Raw genomic sequence first — 13,103 nt, 5'->3', positions numbered from 1 at the left:
CTGCTTCCCCAGGGAGGAGAATCTTTAGCCAGTTCAGGGAGTAGCCTGGCTAAGTTTCTTTGCTTTTAGTAAGAGTTAAATCAGTGGGGTTACTATGGTTACTTCAGGCCAAACCACACTTACTGAGTGTGTAGAGGGGGAAGTATAACTTCTGTTTGGTTTTGGGAAATGTTGACAACAACTCTCTGTCTCTTATCACTGCCTACACAATCTCCCCCTTTATGAAAAGAAAGGATGTCAGACTTGCTGGAAGGGCAGTGTTTCTATCCCACTCCATATTCTGCCTCTTCACCCTCCAGGTAGAGAGGATCGAGTGTACAGCTGAGGGGTATAACAGGGAAGGCAGGAGAATCAAGGATTCCAGCATGGCAGGAACTCAGGGATTTGAAAGAATAGTAGTTTCCTAGGACTACATATATTACCATCTACTAGGTAATTACCAATATACGGGGTCTTAAAACAATAGAAATTTATTCTCTTGTAGTTCTGAAGGTTGGAGTTCTGAAATCAAGGTGTTGGCAGGGCTGTACTACTTCTGAAGGCTGTAGATGAGAATCATTCCTTGTCTTTTCCAGGTTCTGTTGGCTGTAATATTCCTTGGCTTCCTTGGTTTGTGGCCATATCACTCCCATCTCTGACTCTGTCTTCACATCTCCTCCTCTGTGTGTGTTGTCTCTTCTTTCTTTTATAAGGACAATTACCATTAAATGTGGGACCTACTGGGTAATCCAGGATGATTTCATCTCAAGACTCTTAATTTAATTACATATGCAAGGACCCCCTTTTCCAAATGAAGCAACATTCACAAGTTCCAGGAATTAAAACGTGGGCATATATTGGGGGGGAGGGGTCACCATTCAATCCACTGCTAGAAGTAAATGGACCTGTTTCAAATCCCAGCTCTAACACTTTGTAGTTGAGTGACCCTGAGCAAGTCACTCTCCCTTTCTGAGACTTGGTTTTCTAACCTGTGAAAGGGGGACAATTGTACCTATGGTGTGAGGAGGATGTAAGGAAAGCTTAACATAAGGGAAGTACTCAACAGGGTGGCCACTGGGAGGCAGTTGAAATAGTTCCCTCTCCTGAATTCTTCTAGAGCCTTGGCATTCTGTCCTACTCCTTTGTCTCTCATTCATTGTCCTTATTATTTCATGCCAAAGTCTTATCTTTTCAGTGAGTTTTCACCTCTAGAAGGCAGGGTCAGTTTGTATTTCATCTGTTACCTCTTTATATTCCCTAGAATTATAATAATGGTGAGAGATATCATCATTGAGATCCTGTATGTGCTGGATACTTTATATAAATTATCTCATTTTCACAGTAAGTATTATATAAACCATTGTACATTATTTAAATTTCACTGAAGTTTAAATAAGTTAGCATACCCTATGTGTGACAGTGTCAGGGCAAAACTAAAGTAGTTTTGAGCAGTACATTAATTGATTACAAAACTGTTGACTAGGCTAGACTTATGAAGATGGCTCTGTTAATACTACCATATTGACTCACTGAAGGAGCTTCTGCTACAATCATGAAGTGAGGAATCAGGTGGCTGCATTTCAAGTATTAAGTTTAAAATCCACACAACAGTAACTAAGGTCACTTGTGTACAATTGTGCAGATTGTACCCTACCAAAAGATTTCTGGATGGAGGGTAAATGGAAATTGAAGTCAAGCCCATGTTCTACTCACCAGGCCATGTATCCTGATGTGGAACTGCCTCCTACTAGGGGGAAGGTGCTAGATTTTCTTTGCACAAATGCATTTTTGACTCCCTAAACAACATGCGCTCAGTGTGTGTCTTCCGAGGGAGGCACCTTTTTCTTCATATGGTGTTATATAAGCTAGAGGAGACTTGGATTATAATCTAAGCTATAGCTATAGCTGCTATTGCAGCTATAGCTGAAAACCAGGGATTAAGAGGCTGCTTCGGGGTGCCTGGGTGGCTAAGTTGGTTAAGTGACTGACTTGATTTCAGCTCAGGTCATGATCTCACAGTTGTGAGATCAAGCCCCCAGGACAGGCTTTGTGCTGACAGGGGGAACATTCTTGGGATCCTCCCTCTCCCCTACTCCCTCCTTCTCCCCCACTCATAATCTCTATCTCTTTCTCAAAATAAACAAATAAACATTTTTTAAAAAGGTTGCTTCATTACCTCCAACCTGCCTCTTAAAACCCAAAAGGCAGGAGATTGGATACTGCAATATTGCTACAGAAGACTCCATGCTTACTCTCCTCTACCTTACTAGTCATCAGAAAATAGCCAATAGTAGTAAGAAAATGGCTCCTGTTTCATTTCCCCCTTCTAAATCTCATGCAAGGACATCTAGATGGAAGAACCTAATGTGCAAAGGGATGCAGGAAATGTAGTATTTAGTTTTCCAACATTTACAGCCCAAAGAGGGTCATTAGAAGGTAAGAATAGAATCTGGGTGTCAAATGTCACCCAAAGTAGTGGGAAAGACAAGATTTTTTTTTCCATTTTTTTTTTCATTTACATCCAAGTTAGTTAGCATATAGTGCAACAATGATTTCAGGGGTAGATTCCTTAAAGCCCCTTACCCATTTAGCCCACCCCCCCATAATTCCTCCAGTAACACTCTTTGTTCTCTGAAGAGTCTCTTCTGTTTTGTCCCCCTCCTTGTTTTTATATTATTTTTACTTCCCTTCCCTTGTGTTCATCTTTTTTATGTCTTGAAGTCTTCATACAAGTGAAGCCATATGATATTTGTCTTTCTCTGACTAATTTTGCTTAGCATAATACCCTCTAGTTCCATCCATGTAGTTGCAAATGGCAAGATTTCATTCTTTTTAATTGCCGAGTAATACCAAATTGTATATACATATACCACATCTTCTTTATCCATTCATCCATTGATGGACATTTGGACTCTTTCCATACTTTGGCTATTGTTGATAGTGCTGCTATAAACATTGGAGTGCATGTGCCCCCTTCCAAACAGCATACCTATTCTGTGGAAAAATACCCAGAAGTGGAATTCCTGGGTCGTAGGGTAGTTCTATTTTTAATTTTTTGAGAAACCTCCTTACTGTTTTCCAGAGTGGCTGCACCAGTTTGCATTCCACCAGAAATACAAAAGAGATCCTCTTTCTCCACATCTTTGCCAACATCTCTTGTTGCCTGAGTTGTTAATGTTAGCCATTTTGACAGGTGTGAGGTGGTATCTCATTGTGGTTTTGGTTTGTATTTCCCTGATGATGAGTGATGAGCATTTTTTCATCAGTTGGCCATCTGGATATCTTCTTTGGAAAAGTGTCTTCATGTCTTTTGCCCATTTCTTCACTGGATTATTTGTTTTTTGGGCGTTGAGTTTGACAAGTTCTTTATAGATTTTGGACAGTAACCCTTTATATGATATGTCATTTGCAAGTATCTTCCCCCATTCTGTCGGTTGCCTTTAGTTTTGCTGATTGTTTCCTTCGCTGTGCAGAAACCTTTTATTTTGATTATGTCCCAGTAGTTCATTTTTGCTTTTGTTTCCCTTGCCTCTGGAGACGTGTTGAGTGAGAAGTTGCTGTGGCCAGGGTCAAAGAGGTTTTGCCTGCTTTCTCCTCGAGGATTTTGATGGCTTCCTGTCTTACATTTAGGTCTTTCATCCATTTTACGTTTATTTTTGTGTATGGTGTAAGAAAGTGGTCTGGATTCATTCTTCTGCATGTCGCTGTCCAGTTTTCCCAGCACCACTTGCTGAAGAGACTTTCTTTATTCCACTGAATATTCTTTTCTGCTTTGTCAAAGATTAGTTGGCCATACGTTTGTGGGTCCATTTCTGGGTTCTCCATTCTGTTCCATTGATTTGAGTGTCTATTCTTATGCCAGTACCATACTGTCTTGATGATTACAACTTTGTAATACAGCTTGAAGTTCAGGATTGTGATGCCTCCTGCTTTGGCTTTCTTTTTCAAGATTGCTTTGGCTATTCAGGGTCTTTTCTTATTCCATACAAATTTTAGGGTTGTTTGTTATAGCTCTGTGAAGAATGCTGGTGTTATTTTTATAAGGATTGCATTGAATATGTAGATTTCTTTGGGTAGTATTGACATTTTAACAATATTTGTTCTTCCTATCCAGGAGCATGGAATCTTTTTCCATTTTTTTGTGTCTTCTTCAATTTCTTTAATAAGCTTTCTATAGTTTTCAGAGTATAGATTTTTCACCTCATTGGTTAGATTTATTCCTAGGTATTTTATGGTTTTTTGTGCAACTGTAAATGGGATCGATTCCTTGATTTCTCTTTCTGTCGCTTCATTGTTGGTGTATAGGAATGCAACCGATTTCTGTGCATTGATTTTATATCCTGAAACCTTGCTGAATTCATGGATCAGTTCTAGCAGTTTTTTGGTGGAATTTTAGGGTTTTCCATATAGAATATCATGTCATCTGTGAAGAGTGAAAGTTTGACCTTCTCCTGGCTGATTTGGATGCCTTTTATTTCTTTGTGTTGTCTGATTGCTGAGGCTAAGACTTCCAATATTATGTTGGATCACAGTGGCGAGAGTGGACATCCCGGTCTTGTTCCTGACCTTAGGGGGAAAGCTCTCAGTTTTTCCCCATTGAGGATGATATTAGCTTTGGGTCATTCATATATGGCCTTTATGATCCCCAGGTATGATCCTTCTATCCCTACTTTCTTGAGGGTTATTATCAAGAAAGGATGCTGTATTTTGTTAAATGCTTTCTCTGCATCTATTGAGAGGATCATGTGGTTCTTGTCCTTTCTTTTATTGATGTAATGAATCACTTTAATTGTTTTGCGGATAATGAACCAGCCCTGAATCCCAGATATGAATCCCACTTGGTTGTGGTGAATAATTTTTTTAATGTATTGTTGAATCAGGTTGGCTAATACCTTGTTGAGGATTTTTGCATCCATGTTCATCAGGTAAAATGGTCTATAGTTCTCCTTTTTAGTGGAGTCTTTGGTTTTGGAATCAAGGTAATTCTGGCTTCATAAAAAGAGTTTGGAAGTGTTCCTTGTATTTCTATTTTTTGGAACAGCTTCAAGAGAATAGGTGTTAACTCTTCCTTAAATGTTTGGTATAATTCCCCTGGAAAACCATATGGCCCTGGACTCTTGTTTTCTGGGAGATTTTTGATTACTAATTCGATTTCTTTACTGGCTATGGGTCTGTTCAAATTTTCTATTTCTTCCTGTTTCAGTTTTGGTAGTGTATATGTTTCTAGGAATTTGTCCATTTCTTCCTGATTGCCCATTTTATTTGCATATAATTGCTCATAATATTCTCTTATTACTGTATTTCTGCTGTATTGGTTGTGATCTCTCCTCTTTCATTCTGATTTTATTTATTTGGGTCCTTTCCTTTTTCTTTTTGATCAAACTGGCTAGTGGTTTATCAATTTTGTTAATTCTTTCAAAGAACCAGCTTCTGGTTTCACTGATCTGTTCTACTGTTTTTTGTTTGTTGGTTGGTTGATTGGTTGGTTTTGATAGCATTGATTTCTGTTCTAATCTTTATTACTTTCTGTATTCTGCTGGTTTGGGGTTATATTTGCTGTTCTTTTTCCAGCTCCTTAAGGCGTAAGGTTAGGTTGTGCACCTGAGATCTTTCTTCCGTCTTTAGGAAGGCCTAGATTGCTGTATACTTTCCTCTTATGACCGCCTATGCTGCGTCCTGGAGGTTTTGGGTTATGGTGTTATCATTTTCATTGGCCTTCATGTACTTTTTAATTTCCACTTTAACTTCTTGGTTAGCCCATTCGTTCTTTAATAGGATGTACTTTAGTCTCCAAGTATTTGTTACCTTTCCAAATTTTTTCTTGTGGTTGATTCCGAGTTTCATAGTGTTGTGGTCTGAAAATATGCACGGTATAATCTCAATCTTTTTGTACTTATTTAGGGCTGATTTGTGTCCCAGTATGTGGTCTATTCTGGAGAATGTTCCATGTGCACTGGAGAAGAATGTATATTCTGCTGCTTTAGGATGAAATGTTCTGAATATATCTGTTAAGTCCATCTGGTCCAGTGTGTCATTCAAAGCCATTGTTTCCTCATTGATTTTCAGATTAGATGACCTGTCCATTGCTGTGAGTGAGGTGTTGAAGTGCCCTACTATTATGGTATTATTATCAATGAGTTTCTTTATGTTTGTGATTCATTGATTTATATACTTGGGTACACCACATTTGGCGCATACATGTTTACAATTGTTAGGTCTTCTTGGTGGATAGAATCCTTAATTATGATATAATGCCCTTTTTCACCTCTTGTTACAGTCTTTATTTTAAAGTCTAGATTGTCTGATATAAGTATGGCTACTCCGGCTTTCTTTTGTTGACCATTAGCATGATAGATGGTTCTCTCTCCCCTTATTTTCAATCTGAGGATGTCTTTAGGTCTAAAGTGGGTGTCTTGTAAACAGCATATAGATGGATCTTGTTTTCTTATCCATTCTGTTACCCTGTGTCTTTTGATTGGAGCATTGAGTCCATTGACATTTAGAGTGAGTACTGAAAGATATGAATTTATTGCCATTATGTTACTTGTAGAGTTGGAGTTTCTGGTGGTGTTCTCTGGTCCTTTATAGTCTTTGTTGCTTTTGGTATGTATGTATGTTTGTATGTATGTATTTATGTACATATTTTTTCTTTTCTTCCCTCAGAGAGTCCCCCTTAAAATTTCTTGCAGGGCTGGTTTAGTGGTCATGAACTCCTTTAATTTTTGTTTGTCTGGGAAACTTTTAATCTCTCCTTATATTTTGAATGACAGCCTTGCTGGATAAAGAATTCTTGGCTACATATTTTTCTGATTCAGCACATTGAGTATATCTTGCCATTCCTTTCTGGCCTGCCAAGTTTCGGTGGATAGGTCTGCTGCAAACCTGATCTGTCTTCCCTTGTAGGTTACAGACTTTTTTCCCTTGCTGCTTTTTGATTCTTTCCTTGCCTGAGTATTTTGTGAATTTGACTATCCTATGCCTTGTTGATGGTTGGTTTTTGTTGAATCTAATGGGAGTCCTCTGTGCTTCCTGGATTTTGATGTCTGTGTCTTCCCCCAGGTTATGAAACTTTTCTGCTATGATTTGCTCACATAAGTCTTCTACTTCTGTTTCTCTCTCTTCTTCTTCTGGGACCCTATGATTCTGATATTGTTCCTTTTTAATGAGTCACTGATGTCTCTAATTCTTAAATCGTGCTCTTTTGCCTTAGTTTCCCTCTTTTTTTTTTTTTTTGGCTTCATTATTCTCCATAAGTGTGTCCTCTATATCACTGATTGTCTGCTCTGCCTTATCCATCCTTGCTGCTGTGGCATCCATTCAAGATTGCAGCTCAGTTATAACATTTTTTATTTCATTCTGACCAGCTTTTACTTCTTTTATCTCCACAGAAGGGGATTCTAATCTATTTTCAACTCCAGCTAGTATTCTTATTATCGTGATTCTAAATTCTGTTCAGACATCTTGCTTGTATCTGTGTTAGTTACGTCCCTGGCTGTTGTTTCTTCCTTCTCTTTCTTTTGGGGTGAATTCCTTTGTTTCATCATTTCAAATGGAGAAAAGGAATTAACAAGATTAAAAAATTTTAATTAAAATTAAAAAAATTAACATTAAAAAATTAAAAACAACAAACACACAAAAAATCAAATAAATGATGCTATATCCTAGGTGTGTTTTGGGCTGGGTGTTGAAATGGGCTTGATAGAATCAGAAAAAATGGGAAAGAAAAGAAAGTAAATGATTTAAAAATTTGAAAAAATGAATACACTGAAATAGAATAAAATGAAATGATGGAAGTAAAATAGAATTTGAAAAAATTTACACAAAAGAAAAATATATAGTAGAAAAAAGTTAAAGAAAAATATTTTCAATAAAAATTGAAAATAAAAATAAAAATAAACTGTTTCTCTTTCTGTATTCAAGAAAAAGAAAAGAAATGAAAAAGAGGAAAAGAAGATAATTGAATAGATGGACCAGCAAACAGACTGAAATACGATTGAAATTACTTCATTTTCCCAAGATGTCAAACTATGAAGTGCTTTATAGTCTGTAAACCAAGCAGGCGGAGAGACTTGTGTTCCTGAAGAGCAAGTTTGGCCCATTTAGGCTGGGCTTAGCATAATGGCTTTGTTCTCCACTAGATGGTGTTGCTTAGCTTACTGTGGTGGATTGTTGTGGCACTTGTAGGTGTGTATGCTCATGCTGGGAGTGGTGAAAATGGCGTCACCCAGCTACCCAGTCTCTAGTGTTGGAACTCTTCTCCCCGATCAGCAGTCACGCACCCATCCTTTGTCTTTGGCTTCCATCAGCTCCCTGCTTTTACACTGTCCGTGACCAAGCCCCAGGCAGCACCTCCCTCCTGAGTTTTACCTCAGATGCGGCTGTGTTTCCTGACCCTTTAGTTCTGAAGGACTTCAGCTTTGACCTGTTCTGACCCTCTGCAGGGGGGGGTCTCAGTGCACAATGGCTGGGTGCCGGCCACACTCAGGAACATTCATGGGACTGTGCTGCTGCTGATGCCCAGAGACTGTGACTGGATTTCAGTCACAGAAAAAGTTAATGTGACTATGTGGCAGCAGTGTTTCAGGGATTATGGCAAATCACAACATGCATCTGGAACCAGGCTTCACTCCCAATGACCTTGTTCCAGGAGCAGCAAATGTGGTTGTTCTCCCAGGTCCACTGGGGCCTTTATCTTTGGGGGATCCACACAGCCTCTACCAGATGTCCTCCTAGCAGGGGAACCACCTCTCCCCATGTGGCCCAAAGACCCCCAGACTTCACTCTGCTTCACTCTTCCCACCAGAGCACTGCCGGGTATCAAGCTGTGGAGTTTCAGACTTTGTACTCCCCCTATTTATAGAGTCTTAATGGAATTTAAACCCTCTCTTTTCTCCTTTCTCTCTTTTTAGTTCAGTCCCTGTGGCTGTTTCCACTTTTCCACTTTATTTCCAGCTGCTTTTGGGGGTAGGTGCTTTTCTTATATTCTCCCCCCACCCCATCTCTGTCCTCTCTCCACAAGCAAAAACACCTCCCTGCCCTCTGCAGCTTCTCTCTCCCACAGTTCACCTTTCCGTGCCACATACCTGCTGAGTTCTGTGGTTCAGGTTGTGCAGATTGTTGTGTTAGTCCTCAAATCAGTTTTCTAGGTTTGCATGATGGGTTAGTGTTGATCTGGCTTTATTTCATGGATGTGAGACACAATGCTGCTCTGCCATCTTGGCTCCTCCTGGGAAAGCCAAGTTTAATGCAACTAAGAACACCTGCTTACAAGCATGCACCCTATATATAATAGAATTATTAACTCACTTCAGGATAGCTCTGGAAAGGGCCTTGAAGACCATTTAATCCTGTTGCTCATTTTGCAGATGAAGAAACTGAGGCCCAGATAGAGGAAGTGATGGGGGGTTGTTAAAAAAAAAAATGGCATAAAATGGTTGGCATGGATTGACTGAAAGAAGAATTTTCAGGAAACTTCTAGGTGTCCAAAGAGTTTCTGACTTTACAAAGATTGAATGTGTTGATTCTAATTCAGATCCAATGGGATGCTGGTCATTAATAGATGCAAGCATTTTGAACTGGGAGAAGATAAGAATAAAAAGGTCCATGTGATCCAATTCTAAGCTTTAGGATTTTTTGTTGTTGTTCTAATTTTAAGGGGGAAAATGTTGAAGCAATAGAAAAATTACATATAGGAGAATAAGTACAATGATATTTTTACTTCCAAAAAAGAAAAATGTGCACAGGGTGCTGACAAAGCTCAAAATCTCCAGGTTGCAAACACTTTCACATCTGCTTATATGTGAGAATATAGTGACTTGTGCCTAATTACTTAGAAAATGTGATCAACTGCTGAACAGAGCAGCAGTGTCATGCACAACGAAGGTGATGGAAGTAGTTCTCTGTACTTTGCCCTTGTGTCTCTATGACTTGTTCTACACCTCCATGTCCTCACCCTTGCCAAGGTCTTCCTTCCAAACCATTCGGGGTTTTTAGCCTAGAAAATTGCTACCATCAAAATTAGGGTGGGATCTAGGGAGAATGTTACATTTGACAGACAGAAACATTTTACAAGGCATGTGTGTGGTCAATGAACTCCTAGTTCAACTAGGAGTATGGAAAACGACCTTGAAGATAGGCCCAATTATTTCTACCTCCTAATACTCATGCCTTCCTATAATCCCCTCTCCTTGAATGTGGACTGGATTTAGTAGACTTCCTTTTAGCAAATAGAATGTGGCAGAAATGATGGGATGTCACTTCCAAGATTAGGTTACAAAGAGATTGGCTTCTGCTTGTGTGTCCTCTCTATCTTGGTTGCTTGGTCTCTGGAAGCCAGCTGCCATGTTGTAAGCTACCCTAAAGATTGACCCACATGTCAAAGAACTTATGTCTCTGGCTAATAGCTGTGAGAACCTGAGGCCTGTTGAGAACTTCAATAGTTATGAGAATGATCTTAGGAGTGGATACTCCTCCTGTCAAGGCTTGATATGACTGCAGTCCTGGCTGACACCTTGATGCCAAAGGCACCCAGTGAATCTGAGACAAAATTCTTGACCCACATAAATGGAGATGATAAAGATTTGTTGTTTTAACTCTCTTAGGGAAATGATACAGGAGTCATTTACTGACTACTGTTGACTGTTTTCTGATGGCCAGTAAGATAGAGACATGGGGATTTCCTATGGCAATGTTGTAGTGATAGATAATCAAAAAAGGAAGAAAATAATCTATTCCTTTCTTATATGTAACTGAACCATGGTTTTCCTTCCATGTTAAGGCCGCACCAAGCTGAAGTTGGCAAGCTATCTGGAGTTGGACTAAACTGAGATTCTCAAAAGCATGTGGGCTCCTCTTGTGAAGCTAGCCTTTCCTATGCATCTCCTACCCTTTCCCTTTGATACCCAGTCCCAGTCCCTGTTTCCCACCACCATCTTTCTGACATCACCAAGACCCTTAACTCTAGCCCCTTGTTCTGCCCAATAAGCATCAATAAAAAACTATGTGCAGAAGAGTGGGTTCTGGGTTTCCAAACTCCAGCCCTCAGATTTCCACTGGGGGAATCCACTCTAGACTCTTGCAACTATTACACTGGCTCTGGGGCTCTCATTTCCAAGTATGCCCACATAGCTCAAGATGAAGTGAGTGGAAAGAGGGAATACAGAGTAATCCCACATTAATATACTGCAACAAAAACTCAGGCGTGTTTTGGGAAACTGAATTGTTTGCAGAAAGGGTTTGCCCTTATCAGATCGAAATCTGTATGCAGTGTCATTATTTGAAATACTGATTTCCTTGTTTTCTTAAATGGAAAACAAAAAACAGAAAAAACAAAGCCCTAGGGCCTTTCTGGTGAAGCCCATCTCCTCTGGGAAGCCTACCTGTCTTCTGGAGCTACTCCATCCTCTGTGTTCTTAAGGCCTGAATCAAGAAGACTGTGAGTTCTTTGAGGGAAGAGATGATAACTTATTCCTCAGACTGAAAAAGCCTTGAGAACTGAGACCACATCTACTTTGTTCACTGATGTATTCTCAGAACACAGCACAGAATCTAGCACTTGGCAAGCATTCAGTAAAGGATTATGAATGAATGAATGAATGAATGAATGAATGAAGTTACTTAGTATAGTGTAAAATTTTTGATGATTCTAGGCCACCATTAAGGACATCAGTTTTCTTTCAACCTTTAATACAGTGGTATTTTTTCTGGTGTAAGTCTAAGCACTCAAACTAAGTACTTCGATTATTTTCCTAAAATTCTTTTTGAAACAAAAAACTTACAGAAAAGTTGCAAATCTAGTACAAGGAACTTTTCCCCCTGAACCATTTGAGAATAAATTGATGCCTTGATGTATTATCATCTTTGAACACTTCAGCATGTATTTCTTATAAACAAGGCCATTCTCCTATATAACCACAATACAATAATCAAAATCAGGAAATTGCTATCAGGACCTCAGACACTGCTTGAGTTTTATCAGTTAACCCAAAATGTCCTTTACATCAAAAAGATCGATTTCAAAAGCATATATTGCATTTACTTGTCATGTCTCCTTAGTTTCCATTATTCTACAATAGCACTTCAGCCTTCTCTTGATGTTGATCATGTCAAAATTTTTTGTTATTGGAATGGCATTGCTCCAAGACCCTTCAGAACTAGGGAATATATTAACATATACGTGTGTATATACATGCATATACATTTATATCTATATTTATTTCTGTATCTATACGCTTGCTGAAAATCAAAGCCACTGATGCCTCCAGGTCCAACCTAGAACCAGAAGGGCTGCCTGAGTTTTCTCCCTTTCCCTATTTGTGTCTTCCTTTTCTGACACTAATATATGTAATTATTTGATCAATACCCAATTTAACCAGACTTCTGTCTCCCCTACCATTTCTTTATCTTCCATGATGCCCTCCTAACCCTGTCAGGCTCTGACACCCCATGCTAGGCCACTGTCTCTTGTGGACACTCTCTTTACCCTGCCAGGGCTTACACACAGTACTGGCCCACTGTGTCTCACCCCACCCTCAGTAGGTGACTGTCTTTCTCTGCCCTTTAAAGGATTTAAGGCCCAATTTTTCAGGAAAGGCAGGGAAGGGAAGGGGGAGGCAGAAGGAGGAAGAGCAGATCTCTTTTGAAGAATTTTTCTTTTTCTTTTCTTTCCTCTTTTTCTTTTTGTGTGTCCTTTCATCTGCCTAACTCTAACATTCTTTTCTTTTTCTAATTTGCTATTTCAAGTAAGTCACTGGGTTAGAAACCAGATTCACTAATTCATTCACTCACTCTTTCTTTGTACAATTTTTTTATACTGCATAAACTGAGAGGCCCTAGGTTCTGAGTGTGGTCTTTCCTGGGGGTTGACTGCTTGAGCTTGGAGACATGGACTTGGAGACATTTGAACTTCCAGAGGCCCCCTTGGCTTCACTCCTGGACTTCAGCTGGATTCTGCATAGGGGAGGTTGGCAGACCTGGGAGAGGTCACACATGGATGTGCTCTGTATCACTTAGGGAACACCTAGGATCTTAGAGTCTGTGGTTGGCTCAGAGAGCTGACACTGGTGGAGAGAGGTAGAAGAGTTGTGTGAGTGGGACCCCTGAGGTCCAGAAGAGGAGAAATGTGG

This window comes from Lynx rufus, unplaced genomic scaffold (assembly GCF_022079265.1).
Source record: "Lynx rufus isolate CCGP_SWC_20201006 ecotype Redwood Valley unplaced genomic scaffold, mLynRuf1.p SCAF_23, whole genome shotgun sequence".
In the NCBI taxonomy this organism is placed as follows: domain Eukaryota; kingdom Metazoa; phylum Chordata; class Mammalia; order Carnivora; family Felidae; genus Lynx; species Lynx rufus.
The sequence above is the reverse complement of the archived record's forward strand: the minus strand, read 5'-3'. Positions refer to the sequence as shown.